The following is an 18,718-nucleotide window of genomic DNA, read 5'->3' as shown; positions in this document are numbered from 1 at the left end:
GCAATGTTTTTGTTGACCACAGAAGAGGGAGAAAAAAACCCCATCAAGCCCAGAGTAGATAATCTATAAATCATTAAGGACAAATAATCCAATCAATTTTTTTATCTCTCCAAACTTAGCGAACATGAATATATACGGTACATGCACTGTACATATCTTAGTTAATCCACTGCTGGATGATAAACGCCTTCCGATAAATAGCGTGTGGGCCGTGGATGTTTTGTTGACCATACTTCACCACACTGGTCAGTGTGGGATGGTACAGGCAGGAAAAATAGATGAGAGAGCATAGAAGTACAGGACAACAAGTCACCTTGGTGCACTGCCCTCTGCTACCCACCGTCCCAAGCACGATCAGACAGACTCAATCCCTGATATATATCACAAAAAAGTATTATGTCACTCTGCTGCTGCTCTATTTAAGACCGGGAGCAGAGCAGAGCCTCACCATTTTGACGAATTGCCCGATGATGCTGGATGCAATTACCAGCGAAACGTCGTACTCAAAAACTGTAAATGTTGTGGTTTCACGCTTCAACACACCGGTGGGCTAAAGTAGTGAACTATTTGTCTTTTGTCAACGTGACACTTTTTTGCTGATTGGCCGTGTCAGGTGGTGGAGGGTTACGACATATTTATAAATAACGCGATCTAACCCAAAAACGTTGATTATGAATAACTAAAAACTGTCGTTACGCGATCTAACCCAAAAAACCTATATTATGGATGATATTGGTCGAGAAAGCCTACGTGTTAAACAGACTCAGTCCCGCTTGACTTTCCAAGATCATCCGGAACGCGTCCGAACGCGTACACACCTTCCCACGTTCTGTAACCTTCGCAGCCAAGATTAACTTTTCCCCCTTCGTGGCAACGGGTCGGTTTTTCCAGGTGGGAATTTTAAGAATTCGAAGTTGCCTGTGTTTGTGTGCGCAGCGACGAAGTTCAGCAAAAGACACCGCACGCGGGATTTGGCTCTCTCTGTTCGCTGATATCGGCACCTTCCCGCACCCTTCGATTGGCACGGCTGTGGCTACGCATGGGGCGAAAGAAGTTCAACAAACAAACACCGTAATCCAAAGTTACGCGTTGCTCTCAAACCTCCCACGCCGGAGCGAGACCATGATCAACCAAACAGAGCTGCGTTGAAAGCGGCGATTTGACGGTTTGGACAAACCCCGCGCGGTCTTCATTTTCCACCGGTGGTAATCGCCACACTGCGACGTGGCATCTGCAGCAGACACGACTGGATGGATGCGGAGATAGCGCTTGGTGTTTAGAAGGTGGAGATCGTTAATCGGGGGGGGGGGGGGGGGGGGAACTATTGCTGCTGAGATCGAGCGAGCGGATCAACAAATCACTCTCAGAAAACCCCACCGAACGGGGACTCGGCCTTCGGCGTTCGCTATTCACAGAGGGTGCCCGTTGAGAATCGAATTGAGGCCTGCCCTGCCTCCCCGCATACTTGCGGTGGTTGAGGAATGGATTGCCCTTCGCACTCTCGTGCTCGTGCTAGTTTGTTTGGGAGCGAGGGGGGGCCCAGGTGACGGCTTAAGGTTGCGACGTTGTTTTGAACGGTCCTTGCAATCTCTCCCACACCCCCCCGCCCTCTCCCTCTCCTCTCCATTCTCTCTCCCACACAACACCCACTGTCTCCTTCCTGCCATTGTCTTGCAAACGGTGGCCCCCACCTCGCGTCTGAAACTTTTTATTTTGTCCCTGGGCCCCCCCACGCCCCTCTTGGGGGTGGTGGGGGATGTGGGTGGGGGGGGCTATTTGAGTTGTTAAGAAGTGGGGGGGGGGCGGTGGAGGGGGGTTAGCGCTGTCCACTGCGGGGTCAGGTGTCGTGAAGCACAGATATCCTCCGATGCTGCCAACTTGTGTCAGGATTCTATAAACACGCGACGCGAAGCGTCCCTCGTTTGTGGTCGCCACTTTTTGCCGTGCGGGGAGGTCGGTTCGTCTCAATCGCCTAATCAGAATGATTTTTTTAATATATATACTGCAGAAATCCGATGAGCTATAGAGGTAGTTTTCACAGATGTCAGTGAGATGGAGGGGGGGGGGGTGCCTACGCGCGAGACGGTGGAGACGTGGCCAGTATGGTGATTGGGATCGTGTGATTACTTGTTTTTGCGTCAGAACAATGCCAGCGACGTGGTCTTGACGTTGGCGTCGGGAGGGATTTGGGGGGGGGAGCTTCGTGTTAGCGGCTGAGTGTCCCTCGGAGCTCGGCGAGACGGCTCGGGTGGAAGCGTGCGAAGAAGCTCATGCGACAACGCGCCCAATGCCGTGGTCAAGTGCGCTCGCCGACGCGCGCTAAGTGAAAGAGCGTGTGTGTGTGTGTGACTGCGCGTGTGTGACTGCGCGTGTGTGACTGCGTGTGTGTGACTGCGCGTGTGTGACTGCGTGCGTGTGGAGGGGGCGGTAGTGTAGCGGCTAGCGCGTTGCGCTGTGAACCAGGCGACCCGAGTTCGATTCCCGCTCACGGCCGCCAACAACCGGTGACGATCATCCGAACCTGTCACGGGCCTTCCCGAGGTCGACTCAGCCTCACATGAGTACCTGGTGCGGTGTGTAACCATCGGCACTCGGGAGACAAAGGCGGTCGGGCGTGGTACTGGCCACCCACCCCCGTGTACCGCTCCGGCCTTCATAGGTGCTAGTTAACAGCACTTGCCCCCAAAAGTCTGTTAAGGCTACACGGGACACCTTTGTGTGTCTGTGTGTGCGGTAGTGTAGCGGTTAGCGCGCTGCGCTATGAACCTGGCGACCCGGGTTCGATTCCCGTTCACGGCTAACACCAGTGACGATTATCTGAACCGGTCCTGGGCCTCCCCTAGGTCGACTCAGCCTTAAATGAGTACCTGGTGCGGTGTGTAAACATCGCCACTGGGGAGACAAAGGCGGTCGGGCGTGGTGCTGGCCACCCACCCCCTCGTGTACCGTTCTGGCCTTCATAGGTGCTCGCTAACAGCACTTGCCCCTACAGTCTGTTAAGGCTATACGGGGGATCTTTGTGTGTGCTTGGGGAGCGGCAGTGCAACGGTTTTCGCGCTGCGCTACGAAGCCGGCGACCCGAGTTCCATTCCCGTGCGCGCTTTGCCTGTTTGACGATTATGTGAATCGATACTCCCCCTAGGTCGACTCGATCTCATTCGAGCACCTGGGACGGTGTGTAAACACCGCCAATGGGTGAGGCAAAGGTGGTTCGGGAGTGGCTTCTGGCCACTCGCCCCCTCGTGTACCGTGTCGGCCTTCATAGGTGCTCGCTAACAGCACTCGCCCCCGACAGTCTACACGTGTGGTCTTTGTCTGTATGTGTGTGTGCCTCAGATATCAATCACGAAATTAAATGGAACAGCGCCTTTAATCGCACATCATCTGTGCATGATGTGCATCTATTTTCTCAGCGCGCGAACTGCACGCATCATGGATGTGTGCGCGTTCAGATCTGATCGTGCCCAACGTTTTAAGTTTGATCAGCAGGTGCCCCGTTTCAGTCGGGGGGGGGGGGGGACATTTCCAACGTTGGGGGGGGGGGAGCGAGCTGTGTGGCGCGCGGCGTTAATACACCCAGCGACCCGAGTTCAATACCCTGCCATGGCGCCCCAGCCCCCCCCCCCTGGTGGCCAAAGCTACGAGTCGGGGCCCCCCTTGATAAGCAACGTGCGAAACAAATCAAATAGTTGGGGCCCCCCACCTAACCCGATTCCCGCACCCACCCCCTGAGCTGATATTGTCGTCACCACGCCACTGGTAACAACAGAAACACAATGTGTTATGTAGAAGGCTAACGTCGACATTATCGCCATCAACTCATTTTCAATAACGTTAATACGACGAACATTTTTGAGTGAATATACGAGCGGTTCCTCCCGAGCCCCCCGCCCCCCATTAGCTCGCTGCAAAAACTGAGTAGCAAGCATGCGAAGAAAAGCTCAGAGCACATTCATGCCTTGGCACATGCCACCCCTGGGCATTTAACGATGTGTGCAGCATTACTGCGTGTGTGGGACGGGTTACGCTGGGCTAATTGCTCTGGGTGTTTGCTTTGCCAGGGGCTGTGTGGGTATGTCGCTCATGGCTTGGACCCCCCCCCTCCCCATTGCCCCTCTTAGCGGGAATCTCTTAGGGTGCGTGGATGGCGGGGGGCACAGACCGCCTGACACACGTACACGGGGGGGGGGGGGGGTCCTACACGGTCTCCTGCGTGCGCGCGTGTGGTGCTGTTACGTTGCAGTTTTAATTTGGGGAGCTGTGGCGCAGCGGTTAGCACGCTGCGGCGGAGGAAGCCGGCGACGCGAGTTAGATTCCCGCACACGGCCAACAACACCAGTGATAATTTTCTTAACCGATGAGTAGCTGGTGCGGTGTGTAATAGACATTGTCACTGGGGAGACAAAGGCGACCTGGTGTGGTGCTGGCCAACCACCCCCTCGTGTGGCGGTCTGGCCTTCAGAGGTGCTACTCGCTAACAGCACTTGCCCCTACAGTCTGCCAATGCTATACGGGGGAACGTTGTCTTTATTATATTGCGATTTTTATTTGTACAACGTTAAGACAATACGGGGACATTACAATACGAACAGATTCGTTAGAGAGTCGTGTATCGAGGAGATGGAGCGATTAAGTCAGTTTGTGTGCAGGGTGAAATATAGCATAGCAGGATCATGAGAGATAGTGGTAGCTTGGGGTGGAATCCATCCAGCCGTGGATTGACCGTGGCTAATGATGACGAGGTTTCAAAATGAGTATATAAAAAAACTATTCTCAATCAATGGGGAAGTGGGAAGGTGCAGTCGTTTCAATTCGTGATGATTAACCCGGCGACGTGAGTTGAATTCCCAGCCGTGCCCAACATCGATGATGAGTGAACAATAAACCAGTCCATGGGCCCCTCACTCAACAGCGTGGTGTAGTATGATCAAACAATCCCCATGACCGACACGTCTTGAGGAGGCCTTCATCCCGCTGTGAATTGACGTGCATTGTCACATTTATAGAATAGAAATGTACGTGAAATTATTACAAACACGAACACTCCCAAAACATGTCTAGGACTTTGCATTGTGCCTGCAGGGAAGCGAGTGAGCTGTAGGGAGTGAGCCAACTCGTGCTAGAAGCAAACCCATGTCATGTGCGTCAACGATATTTGAGTGGTGGCGGCTGTGAACATGGAGTGTGAATGCTGACACCTGCTGTCCAAGGCGGTCGCTTAGCGCACATTGTCCCTCATGGCCATGATACATTGTGAGAAATGTTATGGAACTTATTGCTGCCAATTTTCCCTGACAATACAATTACAACGAGCGATCTGGAGCACCTGGGAACGACAGCGGAATGGAGCGATGGTGTTGTGTCTCGCCAAGGGAAACGGAGTTGGTTAAAAAGTGTGTGTTGGTGAACAATGATTAGTCTAATAAAGCACGCAACCTCGGGTAATCGGGTGACCTCTGTTTGCGATCTCATTGGAAGTTACCATCGCAGTTCTCTATTTGGGGTGGGGGGAGGGAGGGGAGCAGAAATCCGATTTGTCCAGGTTTGGTCAACTGGTTCTGTTTGTTCCAACACGAATGGTGCCACGACCGTCGCTGGTGAAGAGTGCCAGACATTTCCCCGAAAATTTTCCACGAGTGAACGATGATGGCCCCTTTAAACTCTACGCAGTGGATGCGTGCACCCCGGGTGCTGGATTTGGTGGCTTATAGCGCCACGGGGCAATAGGAAGGTCCATCCATTCGGTTGAATTTACGCTCGAACGTAACCTCCGATTCGTTTTCGGATTTGCGCCGCGCGCTGTTCGGCGCGATGTCCCCCCGTCGTTTCACCGCTCGTGCACCTTCTACTAAAGCCAAGTCGCCGTTGATGATGAAGACGAAGAAACAGCAGCAGCTGCTCCCAAGCACGTGGAGCCAAAAACGTCGAGTGAAGGGATCGTGCCGCGCACAAACGACACGCGCCAACGACTCGAAAACGCATCGAACAGCCGCGCTGCCCCGACCGCGAATGATGTGGAATGTTGACGGCGCGTGCGCGTGCACCTAGCATGGCACAAGCGACGCGGTGACGTCACCGCCACTGAGTTGTGAACGGCGGCGGTTGCTGTTGTTGCTCTGACCGCGTGCTTGCATGCGTGCGCGTGAGTTCGCGCGCGCGCATGAGTGCGGGCGCGTGAGCGCGTGCGCGTGTGTGTGGGGGGGCTTTCTCGCAACGCGCCGCAGAAAGCCGCTGCATCCTGCCTGCGCTGCTCCGGTGGTGGGTCGCCTCTGCCAGTGGCATTTCCTCGCTGTTTCCTCCGCCGCCCCGCTTCAGCTGAAATTTTGCCCAAATCTTTGCACCTTTTGCTTCCTTTCGGCTCCGTTTGAAGCGGGGGGGGGGGCTGCCGTTTGGGTGGCTGAAAGGAGGAAACGGGGAATGGAGAGAGAGAGGGGTTGGGTGGTCGGATACTCAGGGCACTGAAGGGGATGTGGAGGCTTGTTTTGTGGTTAAACACCAAAGGCTCCCACTGCTGTTATTGCTGCTGCTGATGATGATGTTGGTGCTGTGAGCGGTCTATGGTTCAGCTGCTCACGACTCACAGTTGCATCTGGCCACAATAGCTCAGAGCATAACACACGCGCACTCTGGGAGGCTAATGTTCTGGTAAAAAAAAATTGTACATGCGCTCTTTGACAAATTGTTAGGGTGTATGGGAAACTCTCATTATCCCATGCTGTGTTGATATTTTCACCACGATGATCTCGGAACATGGAATAACATCTCCCTTAAATTTAAAAACCATTCCTTCCCAGTCAGGTTTTTTATTTATATATTTGTAACATGTAGTTGAATTCGTTACTTGAGCACCATGGACGTTATTTGCTCTTGAACGCTTCCTTTAGGTAGAAATCCAGGACTAGCGAAACGCATACAGGCCAACAATCACACGTTTATACAGCGTCAAGATGCTTCCACGTTCAAATGAGCGTCGTTCTGTGGAATTGTGGGTAGGGGAGCCCTGAGCCAGGAGACTCAGTGGTGACAATTACCCATTGCTATGACAGAGACCAGGAGATCCATAGGTATACCACTGACTTCCCATAGGGTGGGGCTTAGTAAAACACCTTACAATGACTCTAAGACGTAGGAGCCCCTCCTGATGAATTGAATTGTCACAAATCTGAGTCCACAATTCAACTCAACAATCGCCGAATTCGTTTTCTCGCTTTGTGATGCGAATTGAATCTCTGATGGTTCATGCAACACGGTCACAGACAGCATATCATCATCGTCGACGTCCATTATATATCCACTGCTGGATGAAGGCCTCTCCACACCGGTGCCGTTTCCATTGGCCCTGCTACCTCGACAATACATTCGGCACCTGCGCGCGAGCTGATTTTATTGCGACATCTGTGCGGCTGACGTCCAATATATGAGTCTGAAATACTGCATTCTTACAGGCGCGGTTCGATGCCACGCATCACGAGCGGAAGCCTCGATTAATGTTAATCAACACGTGGACATGTCGTTACGCGCCTAATAGTCTGTCACTCAGGACCAAATAAGCAAAAGCGCTCGGTACATATTTGGCAATACTGTAGATATATAAAAAAAAATACTCCAGCATTTGACACCAATTTAACTCACCGAGCGCACTGCTATTTTCACCACTGTTCCATCTCGGTCCACCACCACCACCAACCACCACCTCACTTGGCAAGCGAACAAGAGAGCAGTGGAATGGCGCGTGCCCCTGGGGGGGGGGGTAGGTGGTGGGGGTGGCCGTGTGCCGTGCGGCAAGTGAACTGTTAGCCTTCCCTCGAATTAAGTTTTTTCGCAGGGGCCCAGAATAAGAGTGGCGCATTGCCAGCGGGCGGAGTAGTCGTGGTAGGGGGGGGGAGGGTGGACGAGTGGGGGGGGGCCTTGGACGTACGTGCCTCAATTCCCCTTACGCGCGCCGCGCCGCCCTGTTTATAAGCGCCGCTCTGTGTGCCGAGAAGAAGGGCTCTTTCAGTTCGCAATGACCTCTGCACCTCAGCACCGAAATCCACCGTGCCCCCCTCCCCGCCCAGCCGCCGCTGCGCCCCGCTCCCTCCCTCCCCGCGCCCAGCTCCTCCACTGCCCACACAGCCTCAATATTTATCCCCCCCCCGCCCGCGTCCCAACCTCCATCCACCACGACCATCATCATCATCTCCTTCCAACACTCGCACATGAACCGCCGCCCACCATTCTCTCCGGCTCTCACCAACCAACCCCAACAACTCCTTAAATAACCCAAGCGAGTGGCCTGCCTGCCTCCACCTATTGGCAACTCATTCATTCAACCTGCCTCATATTTTCTCGGGCAGCCTCCCCCCCCCCTTAATAGTCAGACTATGAAGTCATGCTGTCAATTCTCTCTCTCCCCCCTCAAAAGACAAAGGTCCCCCGTGTAGCCTTGACAGGCGGTTTGGGCAAGTGCTGTTAGCGAGCACCTATGAAGGCCGGCACGGCACACGAGGGGGTGGGTGGCCAGCACCACGCCCGGTCGCCTTTGTCTCCCCGAGTGGTGATGTTTACACACCGCACCAGGTACTCATTTGAGGCTCAAGCGATCTAGGGGAGGCCCAGATAATCGTCACTGGGTGTTGGCCATGAGCGGGAATCGAACTCGGGTCGCCGGGTCCGTAGCGCAGCGCTCTTACCGCTACACTCCGCTCCCCACTCTCTCCCTACTCGCAAGCACACACGCAGTGGCGGCTGTTGCTGCTGGTGGCAGAGTGTACATAATGTTTGTTGTTGCGTGTTTGTGTTTTGTCTTTCACTCGTTGTCAATATCAACGTGCGCGACAAATTCTGCGTCCGTTAAATAATGTAAAGATACGATGTACGCGCTCTCTCTCTCTCGTTTTTGTGAGTAAGGCATGTGGCAAGGAGGTAGTCCAATCTCTTGGCTGGGCATGCGCACGGGGGGGGTGGTGCAGCAGAGGTGGGGGGCAGGGTGAGGGTTGTGGTGGTGGGGGGGGAGGGATGGGAGGGGGGATGCCCCGAGCTCTGAGCGCACTGCCAATGTTTTTCTCCCGCAGCCAGACCCATGCTGAACGTATTACTGGCAGGAAGTGAAATCTGACATTGCTGACACTCCGCATACCCTAAGTATCCTGTCCGCAAGCTGGGATTAATAAAGTCACTATATTTTGATGACATTTATTGGGTTATTTATGAAAGTTGGAGCGGCGGCGTGAGGATTTCAAGTGTGTGTGTGTCTATCTCCTTTCTCCGTGCAGACATCACCTGGGTAGATGCTTGCTGATCAGCCCATACTGGGCATCTGTGAAACAGAGCGTTATAGCTCATCGGATTCCTCCAGGCTAAATCATGATTCTCATTCTGAGACGCCCAGTGGGGTCACACAGGCGAAGCTCAACGGTAGGGGCTCATACTAAAGTTTTTCTTTTTTTTACCATTCATCTCGACTTAAATCTGTTCCCCCTAAGCAAATGACTGTATGCAAAGGCAGCCAGCCAACATAGGCAACCATCTAACTAACCAGCCAGACAGCCAGCCAGCCAGCCAGCTGGTTGAAAAGTTTGTGAAAAGAGTGTGTGTTTGTATTCCTGCATGTGTGTGAGAGAGAGCGCGAGAGAGCGAAAGATGTGTGGCATTGCGCTATCATATGCAATACTTCACCTATGACCCCAGAATTGCGGGTTCAACTCCTGCTCATGCCCAATGGTTGGAGTGTGTATCTGTGTGTCGCCCGAACCTCTCTTATACAGTCGAAGAAAATCATCCTGAAAGTGTTTAATCTCTTTAGATATCAGATGCTTAGCAGGCTTGAGTCTGACTCGTACTTGGATAAGGTACTTGCCTAGAAATATTAGATGCTGTAGGCTTGAGTTTCCAGTTGGCCAGCAAGATGACAATACAGCAATGGATTCTTGAATCTATCTGTGCGAGATTTACGTGCGGGTTTTGTCTGGGTATTCGGTTTTCCTCCCCCGTGACCAACACTCATCAGCGGAATAAGACCAATCATCGCGATGCTCTTAAAAACGAGTTTTTTTTAAGGCTGAGTAAAGCTTTTCCGGATAAATATTTGACATTTGATTATAATTGCGGCGCTGCAACAACATCAATAATTGTAGAGTCAAAAGACGACAACTGTGTCTCGAGTGTGTGTGTGGATACAGGCTCCACTATTGTCCCAATCGCTGAGCCTGCCTCAATAGGCACTCGCTAACTACGCGAGGTCGACAACCAAAATAACCATGATATTTTTTTTTTCTGTTTCTCCGACCCCTGGCCTACACAAAGATCTTCGTGTACTCACACACGGCTACGAGATGGCAACACATCCCACGGATACAGTGATATTCAAACCCAACACTTACCATGCCCCCCCCCCCCTTCATTAGACGCTCACCACTTTATTGCTTACCAGACAAGTCGCCTAACAAATATCCTATGCAGGACACACCACTTTAGCTTAACTTTACAATATTCTGCACGATCCAAAGCCTATTTGTCAGATTGGGTTTAATTTATTGTCAAACGGAAGGGCCCAATGAACTTTTTGGCTTTCTATCATGGGCGTCCTGCGATGGTGTTTGTGTTGTAATTATTTCTAAATTTGCATATATATAAATTACCGCTAATGATCATATGTCCACCTCGACTCCCTCTAGGCGCAACATGTCCCGAGTGACCTGCGCCATCCCCCCCCCCGCCCGCCTGCCCAAAGAAACCAGCCGCTTACTGCGCGTTTCTTTTGCCACGAATTAGAACGGCGCGCGGCGAAGACGGAATAACAACAGGCTGGGATCTATTTGTCAGCCCGGTGACTGCGTGAACCTTAAAGCAAACGGAACGGTCTGCCTCGCTGGCGCGTCGCCACCAGAGGGATGAGCCAAAACATCACGGCCACGTGTCCGATTTGGCAGGTGCTTTATATTGGGCTCATTCCAGAAATCGGACTCTGACACACAAGGGACACGCACGCCAACACCTCCCTACCCAACAACCCAAAGACAAAGATCGCCCGTATAGCCTTAACATGCTGTTGGGCCAAGTGCTGTCAGCGAGGACCTATGAAGGCCGGCACGCCACACGAGGGGGGTGAGTGGCCAGCACTACGCCCGACGCCTTTGCCTCCCTAGTGACGATATTTACACATCGCACAAGGTACTCATCTTTTAAGGCTGAGTCGACCTAGGGAAGGGTCAGGACCGGTTCAGATGATCGTCACCGGTGGTGGCCATAAGCGGGAATCAAACTCGAGTTGTGGAGTTCGTAGCGCAGCGCACCAAACGCTGCACTACCGCTACTCAACAACCCAACACACGCACACACAATAGTCCTATGCAACCCAAGTAACTAAGTCGAGGCTACAGAAAGTGAACTTCATACAGAGGATGGTTGTGTGTCCTACGTGCATCGATATTCCTGAGGGGAGTTATTCAGCCAAGTTGAAAATAATGAGGCAGGGCTGTGTGAGAGAAAGAGACAAATTACGCAACCAGACAAAGATCTGTACGGTTTACGTGAACATAATAAAGGCCACGTTTATTTGGTACGCAATAAGGGGTGGAGTGGTGGCACAGTGGTTAGCGCACTGCGATGCGAACCCGAATGGCATCGAGTGAGATCAGCGGCCAGTTTTACACATATATGTAAAACAGCTCATGAGTTCCACTTTCACCAGTCTGCTGTCCATGATGGTGAAGTATGGTAAAACAAACACCATGACAGACTTGGGGGAGAGGTGGGGGGGCTCTATTCAGTTGTGAATTAACAAAGGGGCTGCGAATTATAATAATTTAGTTAATTGGTGACGATAAACAGTTTGGAGGAATGTCCATCTGTCTTCGGCCGTGTGGACTGAACCCCGACTACACGACCCATAGAGTCAGTGGCTTAGTGGGTGGCAGTGGCTCCCACCACGCATGAGATGCATCTTGATTTTAAGATATGCCTACAAAACGTGGCTTCCAATAAAAACATAATTTCTTGACTTTTTGTAAATTGAAAAAAAAACATGTTTTTACTCATGCCCCAAGTGTGGATGGGAACCAACGTGTACCACTGAACAATACGGGGGGGGGGGGGAGGGTGTTGTGGGTGGGCGAGGGATCTATTTTACAATTCTTCATTTACATTCGAATGCGATGGGCAGTCAGTGTTTAGTCATAATTGGACTCTTGTAAATGAATGCTTTACTCTCACAGGGGGACTGCTGTTTAAACGCGTCAACGCAAACGGGTCGTTAAGATGTTCCAACACCACATACATATATTTTTTGCAAGGCACCAATAAAGGGTAAAAACCTATTCTTATTTTTCATCATTTTCGATACTGCCAAAAGGGTCAGTGTAGATACAAACAGGTCGGTTGCGCCCTCTACTGGAAGATCATATCATTGTCATGGAAAATCCGAAGGAATCCAATTTTCGTTTTTTCGGGCCTCTTGGTCTGCAACCTTCCCATGCACAGAAGCTGCCCTCGGTAGATCCCAGTCTTCAGTAGGAACGCAGTCACTTGCCAGAATACCTACAGGGGACGCACCTTATGTAAGGCGCACAGGCGGTTGGAATTATGCTTGTAACCATCAATCCGCGCCATAGGCGGGCACCCTACTTGTTGTGTTATGTTGCCTTTGGTTGTAATCGAGCGGATCGTTGGAAATGGGGCTAACCATTACTGCAAAATATACAAACGGACTCTTACTGTGCAAGGAGCCATCAATTGGGAACGGAGTTAAAACAGAACACTCTCATAAAGGACTCCAAGTAATGAGCTGTAATTGTTTGTTTACTCACAGTAAGTACTGCTCATAATTACATTGTAATTTGGGGTATTGAGGCGCATACGAGGCCGTAACATTCCTTGCGTTGTGGTTTTTGACTCTGTAAACAAAGCGAGCGGGCGCAGATTAAGGAGCGGTTTATCAAATTGAAACATTTGCATCGTGGTGTTTTTTTTTACCCCTTAAATATTTTTTGTCCATTTAAAGAAGAAACAGTGGATGACTTTCGCTTGAAGTTCCGTGGAGAATAAACACAGTGCTTCGGGCATGACATGATGAGATGCCGCATCAAGATAATGATAAAAGGGCCCTCTGCGCACTGTACACAATCTTTCATTCTGCCCGGCTGAATTTTTTCCAGGCGTCAGTTAAAGGACCCGGGTCCGTTTTTTTGGGTTGTTGTTGCAGCCAAGAACTGAGGGGATAGAGGAGGCGAGAGCGGAGAAAGGGGAGACGGGTTGTTGGGTTGGCGAGACGGGTGGGGAAAGACAAGTCGGTTTGGGTGGCAGCTCCGTTGCAACCGAATCCATCTTGAGGTTGTTCTGAGAACAACCTCAAGATCAGATGTGGTCGCTGGTAGATTCTCATCGCGCTTCGTGGTGGTTAAATGCCACCGCAAAGCGTCACCGTGAGCTTGTACCTGGCTACGTACGGTGCGAAAGAAGTTCAACATACATACCTGACATGGGAGCTTCACAGAAATCTTGGCTTGATTGTGGGGGGGGGGTGGTTTGTTGCTCTCGACCGCCCCCCTTCCTGAAAGGAATCCAAATCTGCAACCGCCAGATTTGTGCGAAAAATGTGCAACACTCAAGTCATTTCCTTTTGGCGATTGTGTGATCCTGACAATGCTACTCCTACCGTTCGTCACAACCGTGTCGACCACGCCAGCTGTTGGACTGACTCTTTGTCGATTTGCTTTATGTCGTCACGTACGAGTAATATCATATTGTATTACTTTACACCCCTTCAACATTCCACTGCTGGATGACGGCCTCCGCGCACCGTCCCTATCACGGAGTTTTTCCACCATACTTCACCAAGATGGTCAACAACAGCCTGGTGGAGGTGCATGGAGAAACAAGGGCCGTTTGAGATTTCACTTGCCACAGATGTTCGACTGGGGATCTAACTCGGATCACAGGATTCGTAGTGAACTGAGCCGTTGACGTGGCCTTCACTGCAGCGCGTTCGCCGCTTGTCGCAGATGTTCACGGTTCGACTCAAGCGGCCACCCTGATTAATACTGCGCGGTGTAATGACCATAAAAAAGTACTTTGCGCCGTCTGCTTCAAAGTGGACGTAAAAGACGAGGTGATGTCATTTGCAAGCGTAGGACATTGTGTGCCATCGTCAGAGTTCACATTTGAAGAATTATCCACAAATTACTCAATTGGAATGTGCGTAGCGATCATCGCTCCCTCCTGAGAAAACTTGGCAGAACCCTCTCTGAAAAAAAAGCAGGCATGATACTCAGTAATACTTTCCTGGGTAAACAAAGAAAATAAAATAACAACTACGCCACTGCACCAGCCACTGAAAGGGCTTTATGCGCGAGGCACCGTGCTGTATATGGCAAGAACGTGGAGTTGCCACTCTCACTCAAACCCGAATGGAGCTCGGAGGTTGAGGTATGGGCTGAGGTGGGGGAGGTGTGTGATGGGTTGGTGGGTGTAAGGCGTTAGGTGGCCTGACCACAGGGTAAACCACTGTCTGAGGCAGCTCAAGCTAAGATTGATGTGCACGGGGTCATGTCTTGTGCCAATGGCATTGGAGCCCGGGGTGTTTTATTTCAAAGGCCCTTGGGGTATTGCGTTTGGGTTTGATGGGAAAACGTCTCCACTGGACGGCCCCTCCGAGTTTGTGCGGCGAGAGTCAAGGGTGGGGAGGTTGCGTGGGTTGGCGGAGGGCGGGTTTCAGTGCGAGACTCACTCGAGAGGACAATTTGAATGAGTTCCAGAGTTTGTTTGTTTTCTGAGGAGGCATTGCGCCGTTCGTCGTGGTGTGGTTTGCTAACATCGACGTTTTCGTTTTTTCACGTCCAGATAAATTCTTGCTTATAACGCTCAAGACAACAGCCAACAAAACAAGAGCTAATCCAGAGACAAAATCGGCAATTAAATCCATAGTCGAGCGACACGTGGTGTGAGCACATTCAGTACGTTGATATAACAAAACAATATTGTTCTATTTTGTTTTTTTAACGCATTCGGTGTAACGCTATAAAATATACTAGTTTTGCACTGCTCCTCACTGCACCGGTGAAACAAGTTAAGAGCAATTCTAGATTTGAAGTTTTCGTGACTGCAAGGATCCATACTCTTTGGTTATTTTGGTAAGTCACGTAGGTGAAAATAATACGAAAAGAAAATAAAAAAGTTAAAAAAACTAAATTGAGTTGTTTTTACTTTTTTATTATTTTCACCTACGTGACTTTACCAAGTAAGTTAAAAGCAATTTTCAGCTCATAGGTGCAATATTATGGAAAGTGCTGGAATGCACTGTGGCAAATCACACAACGTTCGCTATGTATGCACGCCGCTCTCAGGTCGGTGATAAAGAGCAATTTAGCCCCAGAGCTAAAGATTAATGGTGTAGGTTGTATTTTTTTTTTGCTTCGCTAATACTCTGAGAACCAGCAAAGTTGGCACGTTGGAGCGGGGGGGGGTCACATGACCCTTATCAGGCAAACACGGCTGGGTCAGGGTGTCACGCCTGGGCCCCGAGTGATCTGTTTATTAATTTGGCAGCTCCCTTAGGCTGCGTTTTCCCCTCCCCTGCGAGCTGTCGAAAGTGCAATTTGCATTTTTATTTAAAATGTACTCTGAACCAGCTGCAGATGACATGCCCAAACATCAGGGAGAGGCTAATTCACGTGGCTTAGTTGGATGCTATGGCTTGTGGCACTAACTTGTGGCTTTTGGCAACACGATAATTATGATGCTGCAGATGATGCAAATGCAGCCATGAATCGTTTTGGTATCACTTAAAAAATTACACAATTTCCTGCAGACTGTAAAAGTCACGATTGCGCTATTTAAATGTTATTGGGGAGGGAAAGTATAAAGGCTATGTCAAGGTGTTCCCCATTGCGCTCGAAAATGTCAGCTTTAAATAACATGTATTTGAGCTGTCAGAAAATTAGCGAAGAACTTGCATACGGGAGTATTCAACTCCTCGCCCGTGCATTGGGGGGCTTAATTTCTCGCTGAATATTTTCTGGGTCGCTGGTCGACTGGAGGAACGTGTCTGGATAGTCTCAGCCACATGTGAGCGGTATACTGGATGTGGTGTGCCGTGTGTGGAAATATATTCCGGGTCCTTGACCCAAACAGACCTGGCTGAAATCCCCACTTGAAAGTGGTGTGCATGACCACGAGTTTAATTTCCGACATCACATAAGGTGCAAGAGACAACTATGTATATGATAGGTTATGCCCGAAAAAAGGTTTATGGCAGAAATGTGTTTTTTTTACACTTAGTTACCAAAAAAATCTACAAAGGATACAAAACAAATATATTAAGACAATGGAATCGAAGTGTTTAAATAGCCCAATGGGTTGTGATAACTAACCAAATTAACGAACAAATCTTTTTATTTTATTTGTGAATTTAAAGCAATAATTACCCTTCTAGGGGGACAAAAAGAACAGATGCACTCGGAGCAAGCTCCTGGCGGAGTGACATTTAAATTAAAACGCGACGAAGAATGATGGTTTAAAATGATATGCATTAATTCTCTGCACACTTCCATCATCACTATGAATAATGATCAGTGTTCGGATAAAAGATGGGACTTGGTGATCAGCCTAACCTTAGGTCATTGTGACATTTCTTCGTATGCCATTTCATCCCAACGTGTTTTGAATAAATTTTCTCTACAATGTCATAAGCTCATCAATTTGTTGACTAATGTAACATTAATTGCACTCTCAAGAAGTATATTTAGGAAAACAATATTAAACTTTTGACAGTTTAACACACGATGTCAGTGGTAAGAGCTCATCTTGTTTGTAATCAGTGTCCCATTGCTCAAACGATTTTTGAGGCTGTGTCATCTCCCTGGGTGGCTCTTAAGCCAATGGTGGAAATTTCATGTGCGTGAATTGTGCAAGTCTACCACCAGACAAGCCTTGTAATAGCCTCAGATAATGTGACTCCACACTAAGTAATAATGCAAACTTTACCAAGTGAGTATACAGGGTGTTCCAAAAAGATTGACCCAATTTCAAAGCAGTATATTTCACGATGGCAACATATTTCAATTACTCGAAAAGTTACAATTACACAAAAAGTTACAAACGGTTTAATGAGTTATCAAGTTTTACAAATTTTTTTATAAATGCTCTATGTGCCCTCCACCTGCTGTACGGACATCGAGACGATAGTTGAATTCGTCCCAAACACCCCTCAGTGTCTTCTTCCACTGAAGTCACCGCTGCCGTGATTCTGTTTTTGAGGTCATCCAGATTAGTCGCTAAAGGTGGCACAAAAACACGACGGTCTTTGACGTATCCCCACAAAAAAAAATCGCAGGGTGTGATGTCTGGGGATCTTGGGGGCCAATAGTGTAGCGCCAAGTCTTGGGGTCACGTGCGACCTATCCAACGTTGAGGCAGTGTGGCTTGCGAATGACTGAGGCTAGGGGCTGTTTCTGCACTGGGAGAGGCATCTAGCAGTAATCATTTGAAACTCTATGTCCCACCCTTTCAAGTGGTAAGAGTTTCATTCATGGGCGGTTCGTGGTTGCAGAGATATAGCGATTTCAAATCGGGTCCATCTTTTTCAAACAACCTGTATAAAAAATCCCAGTCAAGTATTCCCATCGACGCATACGTAACTATACATTTTTTACATGTGGTTATCAAAGTTTTTAATTTGCACGACCAATAACTGTTACCACCTTAGACGATATTCTTCCTATATTAACATCAGTATTGTTAGAGAAAAGGCTTCCTTAAAGAGAAAAGTGTATTTAATTTCCTGCGCATTTGAATGGAGAAACGACAGGTGCTCACAATTGGTGGGGACACATCAAATGCTTGGCAATGTGTAGAAAAAATGACAAAAGCTATGAAGAAAATCGCATTGCTTCTCAAACCCGACACATTTAATGCATTTCTGTCCAAATCGCCCAAAACACAGAGTACAATATGTGCATTAAGGACACTTGGCAAACTAAACTGCTAAACTTTCCTTGCACGTCTGGTGTTTTGCCCACTTACTCCTTCGCAGCTAACGGCAAGCGCCGCTGCCGTTGCAGAGAAGGGTTGAGATGCAGTCCCATCTGTTTGAAATAAAACGAGAACAGACAGCCTAAGAGTGAGTGGTGGAAGGCTGGTTGGATGGGTGGGTGGGGGTGGTTGAGGGGTACAACGGAGGGAACGAGCCCCAAAAAAAAAGTGGTGCACTCATTTCCTGCCAAATTCCTTTTCCCTTCGTGCTGTCTGGGCGACTGGAGTGGGCAGACGACCGCCGGCTGGCTACCGCCAAGCACCTCATCTGCCTCTCGCGATTGAGTGCACATATGTGTGGGCTGGCTACCCACCAATCCCTCGGGTGGAGAAGCTGCACAGAAATACTGGCCCTATTGTAACGGCCGGGACTAATACGTGTGCAGCCAGCCCGATTCGCCGAGGGATGGCGTGGCACGAGCCAACCTATACTTTTTTTGCGCAGGTTGCACCGGCCTTTTTTGTGGCGGAAAATGTGATGAAGAATTACAACGCTCTCTTTGACGGACAGGTATTGGGCAATGCGCTTCGGCGTTTCCAGACACAAGTCGACGAACAATTAGATTTAAAACATTAAAACAAAGCCTAGTGTCCCATGGGATTTTTCAGATTCACTTCCCCCCCCCCCCAAAGTGAGAAAAAAGTAAGCTTATATTAGAGCATGGCAAAACTGACAAGACAAGGTTACACAAATTTTAAAAAATTCCTTAAC

Source organism: Lampetra planeri, chromosome 5 (genome assembly GCF_965212315.1).
Source record: "Lampetra planeri chromosome 5, kcLamPlan1.2.h2, whole genome shotgun sequence".
In the NCBI taxonomy this organism is placed as follows: domain Eukaryota; kingdom Metazoa; phylum Chordata; class Hyperoartia; order Petromyzontiformes; family Petromyzontidae; genus Lampetra; species Lampetra planeri.
Note: the sequence above shows the minus strand (reverse complement) of the source record.